Raw genomic sequence first — 10,880 nt, forward strand, 5'->3', positions numbered from 1 at the left:
GTCTTCTCTTGGTTAGAAAGCTTTTTTTAGAACTAGATTATATACGAAGCTGTTTTGGGGGTTTTTTTCATGGTTATAATTCTGTTTATTTTAAGCCAAATTTACTTTGCCAAGCAAAGAAAGACATCATCCCTATGAATTAACCTCAGAGATGTTATTAGGATAAATAAGCTGAAGGTTTTTCACAGAGAACAGCAAAATACTCAGAGAAGCTACAGCAGGTAAATATGGTCTTTGGCCTGCTTCTACAAAAAAAATCTTTCTCTAAACAGATGACAATATAAGGATGAGCCATTTCCTGTCTAGGTCACATGAGGTGAAGGGCTTGCTCAGTCAAACCCCACATCTCAAGTGAAGCAATAAACAGAAAATTCACAAAACTCTTTTTGACAAGACTGAGTTAATGTTGCTCTTACCAAACACCAGTGTCCCACACACTCTGCACTTTGGGGCAAAGAAATCCAATCTCAATAGCATTAAATAAAAATGCATTAGGAATCCAAGGCCTACCACAATAACATGAAAAGTTGCCTTTTAAATGTAAAAAGGAAAAGTGCAGGACAAATTCGATTTGGTTAAATTTTACTGGAGGAATTAACTTTTTTACTGCACTGCTGTCTGCCATTTACCTACTTTCTAGATGAGATTTCCATTGACTCCAATGAGTCTTTTATTTAAGTCTCCTAGAGGCTTTACAGCATGTTCACCTGCTTTTTTCCATCTTCTTCTCTCTTTCTCCATTCTATCACTGTGTTTAATCTACAGTATATTGCCATGCAGCATAGGAATATAATAATCGAGCTACATGGTACGGATCTCTGCTTCTACTCAGCCAGAACTGTACTTAGAGAAACATTCCAGGAAAACCCTGAATCCTGACATATTCTCAGTGGATATGTTGCAGGGGGCTTTTTTACACGCTGCTTATTTCATCCCTGCTCCTCTCTGTCCTCGTCTCCCTGAGGGTTTATCTATAAGATAGAATGATCATTCTCTGGCTGTAAGGTCTTTTTGCAGACTGCAGAGGGGAGTCCTGCCCTGGAAGTAGTGTTTGCCCTCAGGGCATAGGCTGTGCTTGCAGCCATTTCTCAGAAATGCCACAGGAGACTCAGCAGAGATCATTGTGCCTCCTCCCCTGCCAGGAACTGAGATCCTCTTTCACAAGAAGAGTACTAAATGTGTTCCCTTACTTGCTGGCCCAGAACACACCACAGACCCAAACAAGAGGTTATGCTGCAGACAACATTTTAGAAGCATAGCCTTGTTTTTCCTTTGCATTTTCAACACTGCTCTTTTGGGATAGTTTTTAGCTGTGTCCCGGGATGTTTTTACCTTCTCATATGACAGATGCATGAAATTGCACGGATTAATGTGACTGATTAACACTTCGGTTTTCCATGTCTGAAATGTTTGGTACATGAAGTACAATTCTGAATACTGTGAAAGAGTAAAGGGAGAGTTGCAAGTGGGAACATCGTACTCCAGGAAAGAGAGGGACCAAAAAGGGAAATGGAAAGGAAAATGCTGCCATTAGTGCTGAGAGCAAGTCCTGAATTCTAGTCAATAGCTAGCATCTTTAATGACCATTGTTTTTAGCTGTCGAAGATAAACACAGTAATTTCATATTATCTCAAACTGTAAACCTAGCTGAGAAACTTATGAATATGTTATTTAACCTACTTTTAGATCCTGTGCAATATTAGTAAGACCAAATGCATGAAACTTGTGACTTTTAAAAAACAAAGAGGTTTTGCAGGAATGAGAAGTCGCTTTTGTGCAACTGACAATAGCTGGTGCACAGTTCCCCTGCCATTCACACTTGCCTGCCTTAAATCATTTCCCTGTGATGGCCACAAAAGTATAAGTAATACATGACTGAAAACAGTCCTTTGGAAACTTCACACTGGGCCCTGACACAAGATATCTTGTTGTCAAGTACCCACTAGGCATCAAATGTATGTAAACTCTCTCTTTCAACTGCAATTGCAACACTTCTAAGTTATTCAAAGAACCTAAACATCAGACAGGTAATTTGAAATGTTATACCAAAGCCTCACTTTCAGAAATCCAGAGTATGATGTGCAGAGCCACAGCTATATTAATGGATTTGATGAACATCTCAGTTGCACTCATGCCAGATTCATCAGGAATTCATCTGTGTGTTAACAGGAATACTATTAGGAGTTATCATATAACTTGTGTTAAAGAGTAAATTACTCCACAGCGTGCTGAGCAATATGTTAGAAGGGCAGTCAATTTGCAGAAAAGAATGCAGGTCTTTACTTACAGCTAATCAAATGTTGTTGTCATTAGTAGATAAACATGTACATGAGATTTTTCTAAGCAGGGAAGTAAAAATTCTTATTAAGTCTTTCTAAATCAAGTGAAAAAGAAGACACATAGCTACTCAGCTCAAAAAAGAAAAGGCCAATGAAGCAGTTGGGTACTATCACAACACAAATGGTATCTCTCATACCAGGCAGAGAATGGTCTCCAGGCACAGGGGAGGGTGCCACCCTCGCCCTCCTTGCTTAGAATCCATCCTGACACACACCATGGCCTTTCTGGGGTCACGAGTTTGTGAAGTGCTAAATTCCTGCTACTCTAACTTGGCTTTGACACTGCCAGGCTGTTGATATACAATACCTCCTACGGTACACTAGCTAGTCAGCATGGCACCATCCTTATCATTGCTTGTTTACTATAACTCAGGGCAGTGTTTAGTGGTTGCAAACATTTGTTTTCATAAAACATGGTGCAGATATGTCAACTTTTCTGTATTTTTCCCTTTTTTAGCTCTTGGAAGTGAATTTCCTCTCCCTAGAAATTCAATTTATGTGTGACCAAGAGGTTGTCTTGCTTGATGTTTCAAATTTGGCAGTTTCAGTTTCTCATTTTTTGGACACTACCTACCATAATACTTAGAGATAGGTGACTATTCAAAGTTTATCTCTGCATAAAAAGCCTCCTGGAATATATAAGAGGACCTGAATGAACTCACTCTTGGATGCACAGAGGGTAATCTCACTTCTGATAACACCATACAAAGGGAGGCATGAAAATGTGGCAACATGACTTTAGGTTTAATTTTAGTCCCAAAGATGACTTTATTGCATTTCTAATGCTCTGGTTTATATTGCTGACAAAGAGTTACATCACACACAGTCACATATTTGACTAAGGAGATTGTAATTTATGAAATAATATTGGTACTGTGACTTTAACATTTCTTCAAGTCCTTTCTTTGCTGCCAGTACTCAAATATTCCTGAAATGTCTCTGGTGGAATGATTTTCTATGCTTTGCCAGAGCTGGAGAATAATTTTAAAAAGCCTTTTTGGCAAAGATTCAGATAAAAGCGTTTCTTTTATGCAGTATCTCAATTCCCTGAATGATTAACAAACCATATTTAGCATATGCTTCTAATGCTTTGAATATCTTTCCAAAGATGTGGTCATAACATTTTTTTATACTCTTAGGAAAGGATAAAGGAATTAAATCCTGTGAAAACTGGATTCCTTAGCTTATAGAAAGATCAAATGTGCTCCCTGGGAATTTTGGACATCTTGAAAAATATAGTTTTGATAATATAGCTGAGAATAAAGCAAGAAATTCTAAGGAGACTACTACTAATAGTATCATGTAAAACTTGCACCTTTATTTGCATGCATATTATATATTGTAATAAAGGAAATCATACATAATATACCAGGATTTTTACTATTAAAAAAGAGTGCTGCTTTGGATCCAGCAAAGTATAAACTTAAAAGAGGAAAAATATTTTAAAACTCTGCATAAATGTAGATCCTGAAGCTAGATTTTCTCCCCCTGTAAGCTCCCCTTGGAAGGTATTAAATTGAATCAAGCATGTGCAAGCCTTAAATTTAGCTCATCAGCTATCACAACAGCTGAACTGCTCCATAGAGGGGCAGGTGCTGTTGATGCTATACACATTTCTGTGCTCAGAGCTATGCCCATGGAAAGCATGTACTGTACATTCCAGCTTTGTGATGACACAGCTGTAGCCCAGGATAAGCATTTCTGCACTGCGGATGTCCCTCATCTGCCAGGACCGCTGAGGCAGTCTGCAAGCCCTGCTCAGACTTGGCATTGTCACCAGCAGGAATGCAAGATGGGACACTACGTTCCTTTACAGGGGACTGGTGTTTCTAAGTGCACAGCCTCATCATTCCTGACAAACAGCTGGTCATAAAATCCATAAACGAGTTCACAAAGATGTCCAGAAATGTCCTTCGTGTCCCTGGCATGAATTAAAACAACTTTTCACAGGCTCTCTACTGCTAAGACTTGGCTTGTCTGAAACAGGAGACAAGAACATAAGTCATTTTATATGGGAAGAAATGTAAGCAGGATAATTTTAGGGGGAATCCAGAATGAGGGCAAGAAGAAAAGGCACACCGGCTCTTACCTAGAAGAGTGCAAGTGTTGTTTGTCAGCCAGGTGCTTCTACAGGAACCACACTTCCAAACTGGCAGATGTCATCAGATGTATCTTCACCACTGTGACTACTGCTCCACAGATTTCTGGAAGAAACAAGTCCTAGGTCTTCCAGCACTCCAAGGACTGAGTCACGTAGATTAAGGGTACACCCTCTCACAGTGAGTCATCTTATATACCCTCAGCTTTTCAGTTTGTGTTTTGACTAAGAGCAGAGCACTTGTCTTTGAGCAAGGTTAGTTTTGCCTCATCATACTCCAAAGGAAAAGGATGACATTGTGCAGGAATGTCCATCAGGAATTTCAGTCATCATATTTCCACTGGTACTGGTTCTCCTGCCAGAGCACACATCTTGAGGCTGCCATCCTATGGAGACAGCTCTCAGTTCTTTACCACACTAGTCATTTCACCTTCCGTTTAACAGAGGGAAGGGAAAATTCCTCTTTAAAATATGTTGCATGACATCTATCATGGCTGGTCATGACTTCCTATTCATATAGGCTAAACAAGAAATCTTCTCTAATTAGTACTCCAAAGTTATATTAAAGGAACATATTCAGTGGACAAAAAAAGTCACAGCACAAGAACTTTAAAATCTTGGGAAACAGGATATGATGAAAAGGTTTTTCAGGTTAATTATTGCTCAGTCCCTCAGCTGAATGAGCAGAAAGCAAAACGGAATGCTGTACATGAAGAGGGCATCCTGACCACAGAGGCAGAGCTTGGCAGAAGGAGCAGGAGTCATCTTGCCTGCTGAAGGAGCACACCAGGGGAAAGAAACCCTGGAACATACTTAAAGTTGAACCAGTTGTCGTGGAGGACATGATGTTTTCCATCCCTGTTTCAGGATGGAAAGTCTTGCTGTATTAAAAGGGGCCCAGCAGCACCTGAATATTGAAAAATACAAAGTTTGTCATAGGTTGTAGGGAGAAAAGTGAATTATATGAATATATGGCTCCCCATGTGGCTCCCGCATGGACCCATGTTCTCAAGTGTGGCTGGTCTGAGTAGAAGGTGCACAGCTGTACTGCCTTGGGAGCTGGAAAAATCTCAAGGGGGAAATAATTAGGGAGGAACTATCAAGTAGGAGAGGTGAAATACCTTTTTCCTTTTTTTTTGCCTGTTATATCTTTGGAAGAGGTAGATAGTGTGGTACTGAGCAACCTCGATAGACTGTTTAAACTGAGATCCCCTCTAACAGTTTTATTCTTCTTCACTTCGGCTTGATGTTTCCCAGGTCTAGGTTGTGCTTTTTTTTTTTTTCCATTATAACAACTGGCAATATTCTGCTCATTCAACAAAAGGAAAAAGAGTTCAGGGCTGTGTTCCTGGGTTTAGTTCATGTTTGACATCAGACACTAATGGAAAAAGAATAACGCTGAACTTAGAAACTGATTGTCAAGAATGCAAATGTATTTAGAAGGCTCCAGTTTGCACAAACACCTGAGCCTCGTGATGGAAGTATAAGAATCAAAACTATTTTTATTGTAGAATTTGCATTCAGACTCTAAGTTATACCTGTAAAAGTATCTCTCATAATCTAACATACGGTGAAACGTGGCCAAACAATGGGTAGTTTAACTATCTTGTGGGTGAAATGAAAAATCACAAAGAAACTATTCTAGTACATTACATATGGAAAAAAACCCCCTACTTTTCAAATAAGACAGGTTAAAAAACATAAACTAATTTCTTACCACAAACTCACTGACACATCAAGATGGTGACTGTGTTATTGAGTGCAAAATGTCATGGAGACAGGAGAAAATAAAGATATTATGTCATTTTACCACTGAGGCAACTTTATGTAACTGTAATCCAACAACACTACATAGCTGAACTTCACAAGGGAAAAAAAGAGAAGGTATTTCAAGCAGAACCTTTCTTTTCAATGTGTTTTTTTCTTCTATCACAGTGAGAGTTTGGTTCTCAATACTCAGAAAAAGTTCCTTTAAATACCTGTGAAGGAATTTGTCAGGCAAATCTGCAGATTTTTCAAAATCTCAACTCTACTGTACTAGATAGGAGTCACACTTTATTTGGCTCTCCACACTGCTAACCCTAATAACAGCCGAACTGTGCCCTAAATTGCAGACTGAGTCTGACACTTGCTAGTTTGAGGAGGTTCTAAGGCCATTTGTTGCCCTTGAATTTTAGCCTTCTGATATTGACATATTCTTTTATACTTTCTCACACTCTCTTTCTGAAAAACAGTAGATTGTTTGCATTCGTTTTTGGAGGAAGAGAGAATTGACTGACATTGTGGAGAGCTACTGGAGTCAGAGAGGTTCTTTCAGCATTGTCCAATCCACGGTCATTGTTAGATGTTTATAAATAGACATGTCATGTAAATAAAGCTCTCTTTTCCTGTTCATCTAACTTGGAGTCAGGTGCGTGTTTGCTCTCTCTCTTTGTGTTTGTGTCACAACTGCCACAGCCATTGATGTGTTTGTTTGAAGAAATTTTAAAATTCATTCATTTTACATTGATTCTACCTTTTTTCACTTCTATATTGCATCCAACTCAAGTTGTTTCCTAGATTAACCCTAGAACCAAAGTCAAGCAGTCTTCCCATTGCTGTTAATGGGCACTGCATCCAATTCTGGTAGTTGAGTAGTCACCATAAGGACAGTGCAGGCAAGAGGAAGTCCTTCCTCATTTAGTATCCCTTGGGCATATCTTGAGGCTCACATGCTACAGCACCACTGTCCTGATGGGCCTCGGTGGGAGCACTAGTCACCCAAACTTGGCAAAGGCTAGTGAGCTCTCTCTACCTCTCTGGTGGAGCCACACAGCAGCAGACTGAGAGACATACACTGGGTGTGGATTATGCAATATCTATGCAATAGAACAGAGATACCAGGGAAAAATGCCTTTGAACAAATAAAAGTGTGTGTATTGGATCCTGCTTCTTTTCCAAATATAACTCCTGGATAACTTTTTGTTCCTCTTATTGCTGTCATATGATGTCACAAAATTATTAACAAGTTTTAAACTACCAAAAGATAGGTAATGTGCAGCATGATTTTCTTTAAATATAGGCACAAATATATCTGCACTTAACTACATAATTATAGTCCCAACAATGCCATAAATATACCTGAAGAACTTTTAACTCATTATAATTAATTGGTTCTAAGCTTTGGACTAGCACTATGGTACAAATTATAACACCAGCCTATTCACAACAAGGTCCATAACCACATTCAAAGAAGTTGTATATGCATTGTGTATGCCATTTGGCTTAAATTATACGGAAGTTAAAATTGGAATAGAGAACATCCTAGACAACTGCTGATTTTTCATGCATGCATTGACTGAATAACTTGCACACAGGGCTTAAAGACTTACTCTTCTTCCGGAACAAGAGATGTTTAAGTGAGATCAATGTTATAAGAACATTCATTGCAGGTTTATTTTATCTTTTAGTCTGAGAATAAAAAGTCTGTTATAGGTATGCTTTGGAAGATACGGTTTCAGAGGATCAGTTTTGGCCAAAGTAGTAGTACTTGGCACATTAAAACACCCACTCACTAAACAGCTTGCTTTTTTGTAAATTTAGTTATTGATCCCTTGGTCTCAAACTGGAACACCTGTTGTAATAGCAGAATTGCAACATAAGTACTTCTGTGATATAAGCTACCAAAGCTGCTTTGCTCCACATCTAAATTTTGTTAAATAAACTGATGCTTATGAGAGTTGTTGTCAAGCTGGAAACCCTGGAAAATTATTTTTACCCCCACCTACCTCCAGCAAAACACTTGGGGCACATGCCTAGCAATAAGCATGTGCAAAGTCTCAATGATTCCAATAAACGAAGTTGCTTAGTGAGCCTGGAGAGTCTTGTGGATTCATTCTGCAGCTCACGATATAGGTCTAACACTGTGGTATCATACACTGCTGACAATATTTTAAATCAGAAATGAAGGGGCTGCATGCAAGACAAAAGGGGTATCTTCTTAGTTAGCCATGCTACCTGCTAAATGATCTTTGATATCTGACTGTGCACTAGACAGAAATTTCAAACACACATGCACATACATCTCTATATTGCATTGGCTTTCTGCAACCACCCACGTCCAGTGGAGATCAGAATGAGAATTAATGGGCCCTTCAAGACTTGCCTGCTCGCTGACTTGAAGCAGAATTACTCAACTTAGGAACAAATCATACAACAAATGCAGTACACTTCAGAAAATATCCAAAACATGTCACTGACTTTTCAGGAGGGTTTTGGTATTCAGAAGATACCTATCTAAATGTTACTCCCAATATAGTAGTAAAATGCAAAGGTCCCACTCAGCAGAAATATCTCTGCTGAGAAAATTTGCACAAAGGCACATCTGAGAGCATCTGGAAGAGTAGCAAGAGAATAAGAATAAGAGCAAAGTAATAATTCCACAATATCAGAGAAAAACAATGGGGCAATTGCTTTCATGAGGTCATATGGCTGTTCTTCCCCTCCCTGTGTTCAAGGCTGTCCCAAATAGATGCAAACTATTCCTCACTGCTGTTTGTCCAACTTGTTCCGTAAAACCTCTAGGGATGAAGGCACCACAGTCTCACAGAAAAGTCATTCCAGTATTTCACTGTCCTGGACAGACAAAACACACTGTTCCTTTGGATTTACAGCAGTCTTTTACGCATTTCAAGACCAGTTACATGTCCTAGATTAGCCAAGAACCCTGACTCTGACTGAGCTAACGGTTGGTTTATGTTTCAGGCAGTTATTGATTGCTGGCTCATGTACTGTTTATTTTCAAACAATCATCTTCTTTTAGCATGACACGTTCCCTGAATGTAACTAAGGGCTCAGGACTTGCACATTCCACTCACCTAATTGCTCACACCCTCTTGTTCTCTCAAACATGCACATTCAGGCAGGAGCAGGACTGTGTGGAGCCTTCCAGATGTTGGCAGAGAGGATCCAAAGGAAATACAGCTCTAGTTTTAGACACCCATCCACATATGTTGATGCCTTTTCTTTAATCGTAAGCAATCCCACAGTAATGGGAGTCTTGGGATAACAGTCATTGTCTCTTTCAAAAATATGGATAAAATGTGGAACATCTCTTGGGCAGACAACATAAGAAGTTGCTGGAACAGGGTAAGAGCACCACCACGCCCAGACACCTTTAAGCAGAGTGTATCTTCCAATATGACAAAGTCAACAGCTTATAAAAATTCTTATTTTTTACCTAGGGAAGTGAAAACTACAGAAGCAAAGAAAACACCAAGCAAGCAAACAAAAAACCAAACAAACAAACAAACAAACAAACAAACAAAAAACTTTCACTTTTCAGATGATGTTTCTTTAATAACATCAAGAATTTTCCAGGTTGAAGGTTGATAATACTCAGATATATACCTGTATTTTCAGGTTTTATTAATGGGAAATTAATAATTACAGTATTACTAATGGGGATTTTTGGGCAGTCTTATCAAGACTCATATTTTGAGTCTCTGGACCCTGCTTAAAGTGGACCTATTGTTGTGCAGCTCCATGTGAAACCTCAGCTCATCCTACAAGTCATGCTTCTCTTCTATTATGAGTATCATATTCCATAAATTAGTGCTACTAGTGCTATCACCTGCCTTCCTCCTTTTGCAGGACTCATACCCCTGCACCCCATCAGGTAATGTCTTCCTCAAAGGCAGCACCACCAGAGGGAGTGTTTAGAACACGCAGAGAGACAAGCCCTCCCTGCTCCAGCCATGCCTTCCAGATAAAAGAAGGGGTCATATCTGGAATTTTCAGAACACAGCCTGGCTATTGCAATTCTTTCAAATTCATCAATCAAACTAATCTTTCTCATGTGGCTAACTTGGGAAAGAAAATCCAATGAGACTTCATGAGATAAATCCCTGACATGAAGGGATCTTTTGCTTTCACATAAATCTCTCCTCCAAGCCTGGTCATGTCTACACTGATAAATTTTTATTCTAATTTCTATGCAGAAAAACAAAAATTTTCACTCCCTATTCTTGGGAACAGCAACAGTATTTACAGTTGGAAATTATCTGAAAAGAAATTCAGAGTCTGCAAGACATCTGCTTTTGAAAAGACATCTACCTTCAGACAGGAATTTTTGTGCAGACCCTAAAATTTCACTCCTGGTCTTGGCAAAACCATGGGGAGCAAAGTTTCATGGGAGGAGTATGGACAAAACTTCCACATAGCTAAATACTAGATTGTAATGACACTCATTTCAAAAGCCAAGAAGAGAAGCATATTATTCTGCAGAACCTTGTTTTCAGCATGGAGAGATGTTCCATATGTGTCTATTACATGTGCATAAGATCTTCAAAATATTTAAAAATTCACTCGGACAATAATTTATCCTGATTGTCAGGGGTACCCTGTCAGTACATCCCTTAAGAATTTAGAGCATAGAAACAAATAGCTGTTTCCTTGCTGACTTT

Source organism: Sturnus vulgaris, chromosome Z (genome assembly GCF_052056855.1).
Source record: "Sturnus vulgaris isolate bStuVul1 chromosome Z, bStuVul1.hap1, whole genome shotgun sequence".
Lineage (NCBI taxonomy): Eukaryota > Metazoa > Chordata > Aves > Passeriformes > Sturnidae > Sturnus > Sturnus vulgaris.